The following is a 13632-nucleotide window of genomic DNA, read 5'->3' on the forward strand; positions in this document are numbered from 1 at the left end:
AGACCTGACTTCCCACCTGGACCAGTTAGGAATGTATAATCAGATAACCCCGTGAGGTTACCTTAGGCCACTAAGCTTGTCAGGTTTATTACACAGCCCCTTTTTGTTCACAAACTGATACTGAGTTTTTCTGAAACGACACAGACTACACGATCAATGAAATAGTATTGTGAGCCCAGAAACAGTTGTCTGTATAGAAGAAATGTTGATATATTATACAACTGGCAAGCCAGATCATAAAAGGATATTTACAATAAGAGGAGATAAAATACAGGGGTGGGCAAAAGTAGATTTACAGTTGTGAGTACAGGAAACAGAGTATTCTCGTATTATTATTTAATAATTACTGTATTTTTCATACGATGATCTGTAAGCCCTGTATAATTACCTAGATGAAAGTATGAAATGGGTTCCCTATTTCATATCATATATGAAATGAACGCATTCCAGACAGGTCAGGGAATTAAATGTTCAAAACAAAACTTCAAAATTTAAATAAAAAATAAATAAAAATACATTTAGTGAATGTCTTTCTGACAGTGTACATAAGTTTTTTGAATAACATAGAAACAGTGCTTACTCTAAAAATTGATAAATTTGTTTACATAAAAAAGTAATCAAACACCTTAAGGTAAATAAATAAAAATTTTTGACCAAGAGAAAGATAATTAAAGTTAACAATTTAATGAACAAATTTAATAATGGATAAGACAGCTAAAAAGACAATTAACCTGGAAGATAAGTCAGATAAAATAATGACTTAAGTATGGAGAAAAGGGAAAAGTATGAGTGGGGCCAAAGTAAGGTCTGAAGAGTAAATGCCTAAAATTAAAAAAACACCACCACAAGATCCCAAATGGGATAAATGCAAAGAAAACCATTCTTAAATACATCATAGTAAGACTACTTGAAACCAAAACCAAAGAAGAAAATTTTAGGACAAAGAACAAATTTATCACTGGCAAAGGAACTAGAATTAGAATGATAATAGATTTAACAGAAAAATAGGAGGCAAAAGAAAAGAAAATATCTTGTGCTAAAAGCAAACAATTGTGAACCATGAATCCAGTAGCTGTCATATCCTTCAAAAATAGAGGTGAATTAAAGGTTTTTTTTTGGGGGGGGGGGGAAGAGAAAGATAGTTAACAAATATTAACTTCATAACTCAATTAAATCCAACAAGAACAACAATAAAATATCATGTGAAATTTCGAAGTACATAAAATCAAAATACACAGCAAAAAAGACCAAATAATTTAAAAGGTGGTAACTGGAGTTACAATGAAATATGACCCCTTCTTTATCTGGGAATAATAAAAATTCTTATTTCAATTAGACTTTGATAGTTGTTAGTCATGTTGTTACTCTAATGATAATTTTATAAAGTAATAAGTAATTTTCTGTATAACAAATTATCCCAAATTTTAAAACAAGAAACATTATTCTCTTACACAGTTTCTGAGAGTTCAGAATCCAGAAGCAGCCCATCTGAGTGGTGCTGGATCTGGGTCTCTCATGAGGTTTCAGTCAAGGTGGTGGCTGAGCTGCACCACCTAAGATAACTGGGCTGGGGTTTTCAGCGTCTAAGTTGTTATGTTGAAGGCCACAGGACCTGTTCTAAGTAGTAAGTGATAAATTTTGTATCTGAATTTCAGACATCATACTCAGTCACTTCTACTATATTCTGTTGGTTAACAGTGAGTCACAGTAGCACCCACACTTAAGGGGAGGAGAATTTGGTTCTGCCTTTTGAAGAATATCAAAGAATACATGGACATGTTTTTAAATCTTCACATCATTCTGCTAGAAAGTCCAACTGCAGAGGTTATCTACAGATACAGCAAGTTTTTTAAGCCCAAGAATATCATTCAGTAAGGAATGGTATGTTCTGAAAGACTCACTGACATGGTTCAAAACTTCCAATTATAAGGTCAAAACACAAATAGCTTATCAGGATCCAGCATAACTTACTCTTCTGCTGAGTACCTACAAACACTTCAAAATAAATGAAAATTATATCATCTCTCACCCATATAATGGATTTTACTTGTGTGTGCATGCTTTTTTACACAGGACTGATTAGATTAATTATTGATTAAAATAAGCTACTGTATACCCATATATATACCCATTCTACATTTCCTACAAGTCATCCACCCGCTCTATTTATAAAACATAGAACATTCTTTACAAATTACAAGTTCTTTTGTAGTAAAATGGTAATTTTACAGCCATTAATACTGCAGATATGTATGTTTGCAATACCATTCTTTCTTAGGATGTACTTTGTGTGCACTTTTTCCTGAACACTTTACATTGGCAAGAGAAGAAAAATGCAGCTATTTTGTTAGAATTGTATTTTAATAACTTGAGCTACAGGATTTCCTATGTTTTGTGCATAGAATAGAATTGATTTATGAGTAAGGATGAAAGGGTGTTCATCTTTTATCCCCCAAATACTCCTGTTCTAACAAAATGTCAATTTAAATTGATTGGTTAGCTACTGCAGCACACGTGCATACCACTCAAAATGCCATGTGCAGCCTGAAGCTTAGAAAGCTAACCTTGTGGAAATTTCAAAGTAATTTGCTCAAGGTTTAAATGAGTAGGTTTTTAAAAATATATTTGTCATGTATTTTTATTATATTGTTTGTTTAAATGACAACATATGTGTCAATATAGTTTAAAAAGTTATTTACATGAAAAAATCTGTAATCAAGTGAAAATATCAAACATGCTGAAAACTCCTAAAATGCTTTCATGGTAGTAAAATAACGCTTATTTTAAATTCCATAAAATCAAACAAAATTCTAGTTTCATACTTGTGGCCGTCAATAGTTGTTGCATCTCAGTAACAAGTATCAATGAAGAAATCTATTTTTATGTCATTATTTTCTTTTTTAAAAATATGTTTTTTATTGATTTCAGAGAGAGGAAGGGAGATGGAGAGATAGAAACATCAACAATGAGAGAGAGTCATTAATCAGCTGCCTCCTGCACACCCCCTCCTGGGAATCGAGCCTGAAACCCAGCCTCGTGCCCTGACTGGAATCCAGCTGTGATCTCCTGGTTCATGGGTCAATGCTCAACCACTTAGCCACACTGGCCAGACTATGTCATTTTTTCTTAATGCATCAAATTACTTATGAAGATAATTCACTTGTTTATTATGTTACTGATAGAAAACTGGTACTTCATATTGGAATTATATATTTTTTCTTTTTTTTTTTTCAGTTTAAATTCATATTAAATATTGTGGTAAGCAGAAATCTAAATTGGCCACTATGATCTTCAGCCCTGGTGCTATGCCCTGTGTAGTACCCTGTCCTTGAGTGTGGGTGCGACCTGTGACTTACTTCCAGATAAAGATGTGAGACAAAGGTGATTGGTTGCCACTCTTGATAAGATTATTGTTATAAGACTGTGGAAATCTGCATGACAGGGAACTGCTGGTTGCCTCTATAAGCCGAGGGTGTCCTGCAGCCCACAGCTATTATGAAGCCAGGGCTATCAGTCATACAATCACGAGGAAATAAACCCTGACAACCACATAAATTGGAAAAAGACGTGAGTTCCAGAAAAAACACAGCCCAGCCAACACATTGCTTTCTGCTTTGTGAGACCTTGAACAGAAAACACAACTACACCTTGCCTAAATTCCTGACCTACTAAACCCTGAGGAGATGAGTGGGTGTGTTTTTAAGCTGCTAAATTTGGTGGTAATTTGTTATGTGGCAACAGAACTTTAATACAAATAGTTACACTGTCATGACTGAAAATAAAAGTTATAGCTAAGCTTTGTCTTATACTAAATTTACATTTCTGTCTTATACAACTTTGTTTCCATGAAATTAATGATTAATGAGTTTTTCTAGTGTGCTTAGTTCTTCCTGTGCTTATGATTAATTATCACAAAAATCTCTCCAGATGTGTAACCATTCTCTCAGTGTATTCAAACACTTGCACCTTGAGGATACTTTTTTAGAGTCCTTCCATTTACGTTCCAGAAGCAAGTAGCTTTCCTCTTTCCTCTAGACAGACTTAATGAAGAAATGCCATTCTAGCATCTCCTTTCACATCAACGTGAAATGTTCCTTTTTCTCTCTTTTATGGAAGGTTTTCTGTTTCTTGCATCTTATGTCTTCTATTTCTTTTTTTACTCTTTAGATTTGGGGAAAGATATTCTCTAGTAGTGTCCCAAGGAAGCATACAAGGGAGATACATTTTGTAGTTCATCACCAACAACCTCAGCTATGTCTGGTGCCACCCAGTTGGGGTCACTCTGATTCACTTTCTCCAGAATAAATAATCTCTTTTCTTTCAGAAGAAGAATTTTAAACCACACACATTATATATTTGGTTAAATCATGTGTGACATATAAGTTTCTATTTTCTAGAAATATGTCTATATCAGCAATGCTATTTACCATGGAATTAATGGCAATAAACAGCACAATGTTTTATTTTGTTATATCAGTGTAGTGGTGATTGGAACATCTTTGATTAAATTCCTTATTTTAATGGAACTGTGGTTGCTCTTTAGCTGGAGGTTTCAAATATCTCTTCAAATTCACAATAACTCACTAGTTGATGATGCCAGCTACATTTTATTATACTATTCAGAATAAAATATTGCTACAAGAACTGCTCCATTAATACAGAACACATTACCTAAAGCTAGGGTAATTTAGGCTCAGGAGTTCTTTGTCATCTTTACAGTCTAGTGTTGCATTCACTGAAATAACACATTAAATTGGTATGTTCTTAAGCACCTGGCTTAATTGAAACCCATGGCAATGATAGCACAATAACTGGCCTGAATAATAAACTACAGGCAATCACAGTGCAGTGAAAGGTGTCAAAGACATGTTTATATGGAGTGAAAGGCAGTAACAAAACACTTCTATTTGATTCAAACGTGGGAGCAGAATCGGAACATTTTCCAAGATGAAACCGCATATTGATAGTGTGACAGTCTAATTTTTAGATTCTAAATTCACGTTGAAGTGCTTTAATCACACATTAAAGAAAAACATGAAGAAGCTGATATGTTTTTGTTTCTTTATATACCACATCAATTCTGATGGAAAAGCAAGGGGCCACAGAAATATAGTTAAGACTTAAGAATTGGAAGAGATTGAACAAATAAAATCCAAAGTACAAGGATGCTTTGAATTTCTTAATGATGATTTTGTCAAAATTAGAAGCAAAAGCAAACAATTCAGGAAGCCTAATAAGAATCCAGGAACTGTAAGACTTTTATTAAAAAGAAGACCAATTCTTGGCAAAGATTCCATGGATGGCTCTGAGCTTAACATTGAAAAAGTTCCAAACACTGTCATCACCTGGCATAATTGATACTAGTGTGATCCTAGAAGTTTTCATCAAACTCTAATTGGGCCTGGCTGGGTGTGGCTCAGCGGTTGAGTGTTGACCTAGGATCCAGGAGATCGGGGTTCAATTCCTGGTCAGGGCATATGCCCGGGTTGTGGGCTCAATCAATGACATTCTCCTCATTGACGTTTCTATCTCTCTCTCTCCCTCTCCTTTCCTCTCTCTGAAATCAATAAAGATAGATTTAAAAAATAAAATAAAATAAAAATTAAAAAAACTCTAATTGGGCTCCAGTCCCAAATAGATGGCATTGTAATTTAACTGAAATATACACATACATGTTTTAATTTTCTCACCAAATTGAAGTGTTTTTAAAGGTAAGATTTCACAATTACAGAATTACTTTCCATGCTGATGTGTCTATATTTTGTTAGATGTCCTCAGATGGATGACTATTTTAAGGGAGGGAAACAATTTCAATATTGTAACAAAACCTGCTATTAGTGTTATAAAAAAAGCATATGCTTTGAGGCCATAAAGTGTTAAATCACAAATTCATATTATTGATATTAAAATTTAACAATAGAAAAAATTAATTGTATAATAAATTTAGACTTCTTACTACTTTTACATTTTTAGCTAAAAGTCTTTATTTTAAAACCAACACCTTGTATTAGTCAGTGTTTTTCAGAGAAACAGAACCAATAATAGATATATATAGAAAGATAGATTTAAAAGAGATTTATTATAGGAATTTGCTCACACCGTTATGGAGACCGAGAAGTCTGTGATCTTCCATCTGCAAGCTGAAAAAGTCAGGAAAGCCAGTGGTATAATTCAGCCTGAGTTGGAAAGCCTGAGTATCCAGAGGCCGATGGTATAAGTTCCAGTCTGAGTGTGAAAGCCCGAGAGCCAGGAGTGCCAAAGGCCGAGGGCAGGAAAACACGAATGTCTGGGCTCAAGCCAAGGGCGAATCTACCCTTCCTTTGCCTTTTCTTTCTGTTCAGACCCTCAGTGGATTGGCTGGTTCCCACCTGCGCTGGCCCGAGAAGCTTCACTCCATCTACTCAATCAAAACGCTAATCTCTTCCTGTGACGTCTTCACAGAGACGCCCAGAAATGTTTTACCAGCGATTTGGGCACCCCTCACCCCAGTGAAGCTGACAGAAAATTAATCATCCCAGACCTGGTATAATTCTATAGGGAAAAAGACATAAACTTTGATGTTGTTACTTTTGTGTTTGTTTTTGAAAGGCATAAAACAAAAATACATTAAAAGGCCTACATTTAAAGAGTTCATGGAAAAGTGATAATATCTACAATAAGATAGGTAATGGAGAATGAAGCAGATGACAAGAAATTTAGGAAGATGAGGCATGTATCAGGTATCAGACTTTCAGATGAAAATAAAAGAAACCTGAGTATAGTTGAATTAAAGACTAGGAGAAATTACGGGCAAAGTAAGTAAAAAGCAAGAGAAATGAGTTTTTCTTTCTTTGTTTATAAAATGAAAAAGAGGGACCAGTGCTATCTAAGTTTTATTCTAGCACACAAAAAATGTAGTTTTATGAGTTGTTTAGAAGACACCAAAATACGCAGCTGTTTTCAAATTTAATTTTGAGTTCTATTTTTTATTACAAAGTAAACTGAAAAGTTTAAAAATAAAGGTTAAAATAATCTTAAATAAATTTAAGGAAATAAGTTGAAGAGAAAGTATAATTATGTGGAATCATGTTATTAAACCCTTATTTGTTACTAAAAATTTGATTATGAAAGTTCCTAACTTTTAGCACATTAAAAGACAATTAAGAAATTTTAAAACACTTTAAAAATGTTTCAATAGATGAAATAAGGTAAAAGTCATTGTTGAGTTTAGAGTCCAATAAATAAAGGCATAAATCCCAATTCTGCCACATTTTAGCTACATTGTTTAGGATAAATATGTTTACAACTGACAGAAACCCAATTAATCTATCTTAAGCAAGAATTCAGAACTGATGTCCTACATAACCGGAAAACCTAGGGTATGAGGGACACATACCAGCCAAATCTCAGGAACACAAACATTTTTAAGAAGAATGAACCTATAGTCCATTATTAAGATCTGTTTCAGGGTGCAAGGAGTTTTCTAAAATTAATTTAAAAAACATTAATTGACCTGCCATAAATGTAAAAGTCATAGGCAAATCAGCTTAGAAAATCACTTTATTCTGAGGCTCTTTTCGTAGCAGAGTAGACTTGAAATGATGGACTTGAGTCATTAAAGACACTTGAGGAAGGTTAGGTAGGATCCAGCCACAGCTTCATAGCTTTATTTATTTTTCTACATACATTTTCTCTTTGTTTCTCTTTCTTAATGGAATTTATTGCGGTGGCATTGGTTAATGGGGTCATATAGGTTTCAAGTGTACCTTTCTATGATATATGATCTGTATATTGAGTTGTGTGCTTTTTTAAATTAGCAACCCCTGAAGGAAGATGGCTTTTCTCTTCCATGAGCCACATATGAGTCCCAGAAAATACTTTGCTCTTCTTGGTTTATTTATCCATTTGAAGCCAATCTATGTTATCAGGTGATAAAGTAATATAGCTTCTTCACCTTAGACGTGATCATACCAGTAAAATGGGTAAACCCTGTTAACAACCCTTTGGAATCACATGGAATAAGTGAAGAGTAACTTCCTCTATAAAAGGACTAATGGCAGAAAATGGTTTATATAAATATATACAGTCATAGATGCATGTGTATTTATAAATGCACATTTATACATATGCGTACATATATATGTGTATTATAATTATTATTTCTATACAAACATAATTCAGTTATATTTTGATAATTCATTAGGCGTTGGTCCTCTGTGTGGTGTTCTTTGCTATGTTATTTGTTCTCAGGTTTTGTCTGATGTGATATAAATAGCCTCTTTAGTATCACTAATCATAGCAATTTACAGAGATTATCCTTTGATTTTGGCTTGGTTATTTATATTGCAAAGCCTCAGAATTTTTCAGACTAAGATCACAACAGAAAGTAAACTGATGTATGTACATTAAATATTTTCTCACAGATTCCTCAAGGAATTGTTATCAAAGCATGTTGTAAAAGCAATCTGCTAAGCAAGAAATGCTGTGTTCTTTGCCTGTTTAATGAATTGTAATTACTATTTATTTAAAATTATAATTTACATCTTTTCATAATGCTAAAAAAGAAGAAAAAGGAAGGAAAAAAAGAAGAGAGATAGAGGCAAAGACAGAGAATGAGAAAAACACCCAGGTGGTTCAGAGATTTCTTGGAATGCTATTTGATGCTCTAATGAATAATAATGTTAACTTTCATATGTACTTGTCTTCTAAATATCATCTTTGCTACAGTGTCTGCTCAGATTCTTACCCAGTTTTTCTTTTAGTTATCTGTTTTAAAAGTTCTATATTTTAACATATAAGTCCTTTATCAAATATGTGGTTTACAAATATATCTTTCAGTTAGTGGCTTGTCTTTTGATTTTATTAAGAGTGTCTTTGGCAAAGCACAATTTTTAATTTGGCTAAGTTGAATTTATCAATGTTTTTTTCTTTTAAGGCTTGTGCATTTGGTGATATGCTAAAAAATTATTTGCCTAACCCACAGTCACACAGAATTTCCCCTATGTGTATGTTTTTTGTTTTTTTGTGTTTTTTTGTTAATCTTCACCAGAGTATTTTTTTTCATTGATTTTTAGAGAGTGGAAGAAACATCGATGTACGAGAGACCCATCACCAGGGCTGGGGATTGAACCTGCAGCCCAGGTACATGCCCTTGACTGGAACTGAACCCAAGACCCTTCGGGCCGACACTCTAACCCCTGAGCCACACCGGCCAGGGCTCTCCTATTCTCCTATGTTTTTTTCAATACCTCCTAGAATTCTTCTACCTAGATGAGGTGCAGCGGTTCATATATTTTTTACACCTGAACATACATTTATTCCAGCACCATTACTTGAAAAGACTTTCATTCTCCATTGAACTGCCTTTGTAACGTTGTTCATAGTGTTCAGATATTCTATAGCTTTACTGATTTGATGAATATTTATATGTTAATTACTGAGAGAAAATGAGGCATATTCTATTTATTTATTGGCATATATCTTATCTCTTCATCTATCCTGCTGTCTTAGTCAGGAAAGACTTTGGTTCTGTTTCATCTTTTATCCTTAAAGCCTTGGCCAGTGTGTTTTACACTGGTGCTCAGTGCATCTTCATTCAGTGGGTCATCTTTATATGAAAAGTTTTACAATGCATTGTAGCTTACTTTGGAAAACTATATATGTAACAGAGGTCATGCTGGCATTGCTTCACTTTTTTTTTTTTTTTTTTAAGAACTTTATGGTTTTGTACAGTCATAGATAAATTATAAAAAATGGTAAAGCAGAAATTTTAGATCAGACAATTTTTCAGAAATGGTAAAGTTCAGAGGACACTAAGTTTTGTGACTTACAATAATTATAGAATGTTCTTTTATTACCCAAGACTGTCCAGAAAATGCAAGGCACTATCTGAGTTTTCATCCAGGATCAAAGAAAGATGGCCTCATTAAATACATTTTAAGGGGGCAATAAAAACACAGTTTTTTCCTTTATAATTATACTACTTGAATCTTGCCTATTCAAAAGAAAATAAATTCATGCCTTTATTTTCTCCACCAAACTAGTAGATATTGTGAATTATAGAATATCTAATAAATATCACTGTAAAATATGTAGCATTAGAGTTCTTAAGACCTAAGATAGTAAACAGCCTCGGTTTCGTGTTGCTATTGGGAGTTCGCATCTGAATTTCAAGCACTGAAATGCGATGAGAATTTGCATTGTGGTAATACCTGAATCATCAGTGGGCTTTAATGGTAGCACACATAAAATTGCCTTAATTTGCCGGCTTACATATTAATAGAGGTCAAGTCAGTTTATGGTATTCCATAGAATTGTCTATTTTGCAGTCAACTCATTATTAGAAATGTCCCACTGAGGATTCCATGGTCGCTTGACTTGTTCTAGGCTGTTACCCCTCCCTGTTTCACTGTCTGGTTATTCCTCCCGCTGCATGTGTGGAAACGGAGTGCCTCAGGGCACTGTGCCGGCGACACCAGGCAGCCTTGTTTTCCCTTATAAGGGATCTTGGGAAGGATTGTGTTAGACCACTAGGCAAAACGGAAAGGTGGACTCGATTTGCATCGAATAAATGTATTAAAGTTAAATGACTCAAAAAAGATGTAAATGAATCAAAGATGTAAATTCCTTATTAACATCTAGTGAACTGTGTTGAGGAATTTGTTTTACTTCTAAGTATTCAAACCTATCTTCTAAAGAAAGAATTGTGGCCGTCTCTTCTCCTGCCACATCAGCGTGACTTTGAATATAAGGCCAGGATGTAAGACACATGTGGGGGCCGTTGTTTCTCGCTCCTCTGTGCAGTGTAGGAAGCTGCAAGCTTCCTGCGTCATCTTTCCTCAAAATAATAAGTATTCCTTGGTTTCTATGAGTTAAGCGAAGAGCAAAAAGAAATACTGCTTTGAGGGGAAAGTTTAAAGAAAATAATAAATTAAATAAAAATGTCCCTTGTAATTTCAGTGTGAATAACTGATTTTCATATTAGGTAGCGATGAGACATTGTTCATGAGTTGAACCATTACTGCCTTTAGAAATTGCTAAGTCTTGCAGGCATGACGGTCATAGACCAAGGACTCTCTCTTCTTTCAAAGCGACTGTGACATAATTTAAAGGACCGATTCTGCATCGCCGAAACCCACGCAGCCAGCTGCATCGCTCTGACTTTACGTTCTCTAGCACCTAGCAGGTAAATTTAACTGATTAACATTTCCGTGATCAGTAGTAATTTTCCAATACTAATGCCAATATTTACTAACTTTTCCAGGATCTCTTGCTGGGTTAAGAAATTTATTTCAGTAATATTATTTTTTTCATAATTATTTAAACCAGTGTTTAAGTACAAAACTCCTAGTTTTACATTTTAGAGACTTACATTTGAGGGAAACCTTCAGATGTAGGTGATTCAGGTTTTCCAGTTTTAAATAACAAGAGTCATGTTTCCTATTGAATTCAATTAAGAGATAACAAATACATCTTATAACTATTTTTCTTTAAAGTATATAAACAGTGTTTAAAAATTTTTTGAGACCATAAATTGACCAAAATTCAATTGATTGGTACAGATCAATGGCCTACATGTATGTTACTAGGTATCTACAAATGTGAAGTGTCATATCCTTCAGATCAGATAACATGAATCATTAACAAATATTTCCTTACATAACTCAGTAGTGGGTTTAATTGGTCAACTATTGTGTCAGAATGTTTGAAATCAAATTAACTTTAAACTAAATTATCATGACTTAACATCTATTGACTTTCATTTATTCATCCAACTCATTACAAAATTACTTAGCAAAGAAACTAATAAGCCATTCTCCTTCTCAAGACCGCCCATTCAAGTAAGTATACACGCCCTATAGTACTGATACTAGAGAAATGTAAAATGAAGATACGATCATGTGCAGCTTAATGGCTGGGAAAGCATTCTGAGAAGTGCGCTGACAGGCAGTTTTGCCGTGATGCAAACGTCATAGGGCACTTACACAAACCTAGAAGGTACAGCCCGCTACACACCCAGGCTCTGTGGTGCAGCGTATGGCTCCTGGGCTCCAGGACTGTGCGGCATGTTCCTGTACGAAACGACGGGAGATTAAATCAGGCACAAGAGAAATGATGCGATCAAGAGGTGTGGAAACACAAGATGTATGAGGCTCCCGCTGGCATAACACGGCATGCTGTTTTACAGCAAACTCTTTTTATGAGTAGAAAGAGCACACTCTAAAATAACAATGAAGTATAGTATAGTAAATACATAAACCAGGGACAGTCATTAATGATAATTATCAAGTATTGTGCACTACGCATAATTGTCCACACTAGGCTTGTTTCCACCGGCATCACCACAAACACACCAAGCGTTGTGCTATGACATTACAAGGCGATAGAGTAACTCTGACAGGAGGGATTTTTCATCCCCATTGTAATCTGTGAGACCACGGTCACTGACCAAAGCGTTACGCATCGAATGACTAGAAAACAGTGAAGAATGTATGGGCGGAAAGTAAATGATCTAGTACTAAATTTATGGATCTTAACACCAAAATTTGAGTAGATGAAAATTAGAGGTGCCCCGCCGGGCATGGCTCAGCGGCTGAGCATCGGTCTAGGATCCAGGCGATTGGGGTTCGATGCCCGGTCAGGGCACATGCCCGGGTTGCGGGCTCGATCCCCAGTCGGGGGCGTGCAGGAGGCAGCCGATCAATGACTCTCATCATTGATGTTTCTATCTCTCTCTCTCCCTCTCCTTTCCTCTCTGTAATCAATAAAGATATATTTAAAAAAAAAAAGATTAGAGGGAGCTTAAAATATTTTTGAAAATCATCAGTTGTTGCTATAAAGCAAGATACTAGAACATAATATTTAGAAGAGGAAAGAAAGCATATAAAGAAAATCCACCACAAAATAAAGTAAAGGCAAATAACAAAATAGGAATAGTTGTGGAGCCCATATTCTTGGCTCCTTCGTGATTAATATACATACCATTATTTTAAATCTGTTGTTTATCTTTGATTGAAACTTGCCTGATTACACTCAGCTTTGTAAATGCCGTACATTAATCGTAATCAACCTTTTTATAACAAACATTTGTAACACCTTTATTATTTTTAATTGAGTTTAATAGACAATGTAACTTACATACATAATTTCAATAAGAATCAATATGACATAAATATAATCTAAGTAGATAGAAGTTACAATTAATTTGCAATAAATATATAGTTGTTTATTAGTAAATACTCAAGCACCACAAAGCTAAAAGATCAATTATAGATATGTATATAGGGAATAACTGTGAGTACAACAGCCATACATGTAAACTGATACAAATGTGTTGAATTAGCCATTCAAATACTATGTCCTGCAATGTCCTCAGTGATGCGATTTTCTAAAATATTGAACAATTTTTGATAAAATTTAAAAAATATAATTTGCCTTTGGTTTACATGTTAGTGACATTCTAAGTAAATTCAAACCATGTAAAATTTAAAACTACATAAGAATTACTTGAGTTCACTTGTGAAATGCTAAATATATAGTCTCATATAAACAAGAATAAATTTTCATTTACCTGAATATACAGCAAGACATTCACAAATTATATGAGAAATGCAACAATTTTTTATGTGCACACCAGTTGTCATCCCAGGTCCC

Source organism: Miniopterus schreibersii, assembly GCF_964146895.1.
Source record: "Miniopterus schreibersii genome assembly, chromosome: 10".
NCBI lineage: Eukaryota > Metazoa > Chordata > Mammalia > Chiroptera > Miniopteridae > Miniopterus > Miniopterus schreibersii.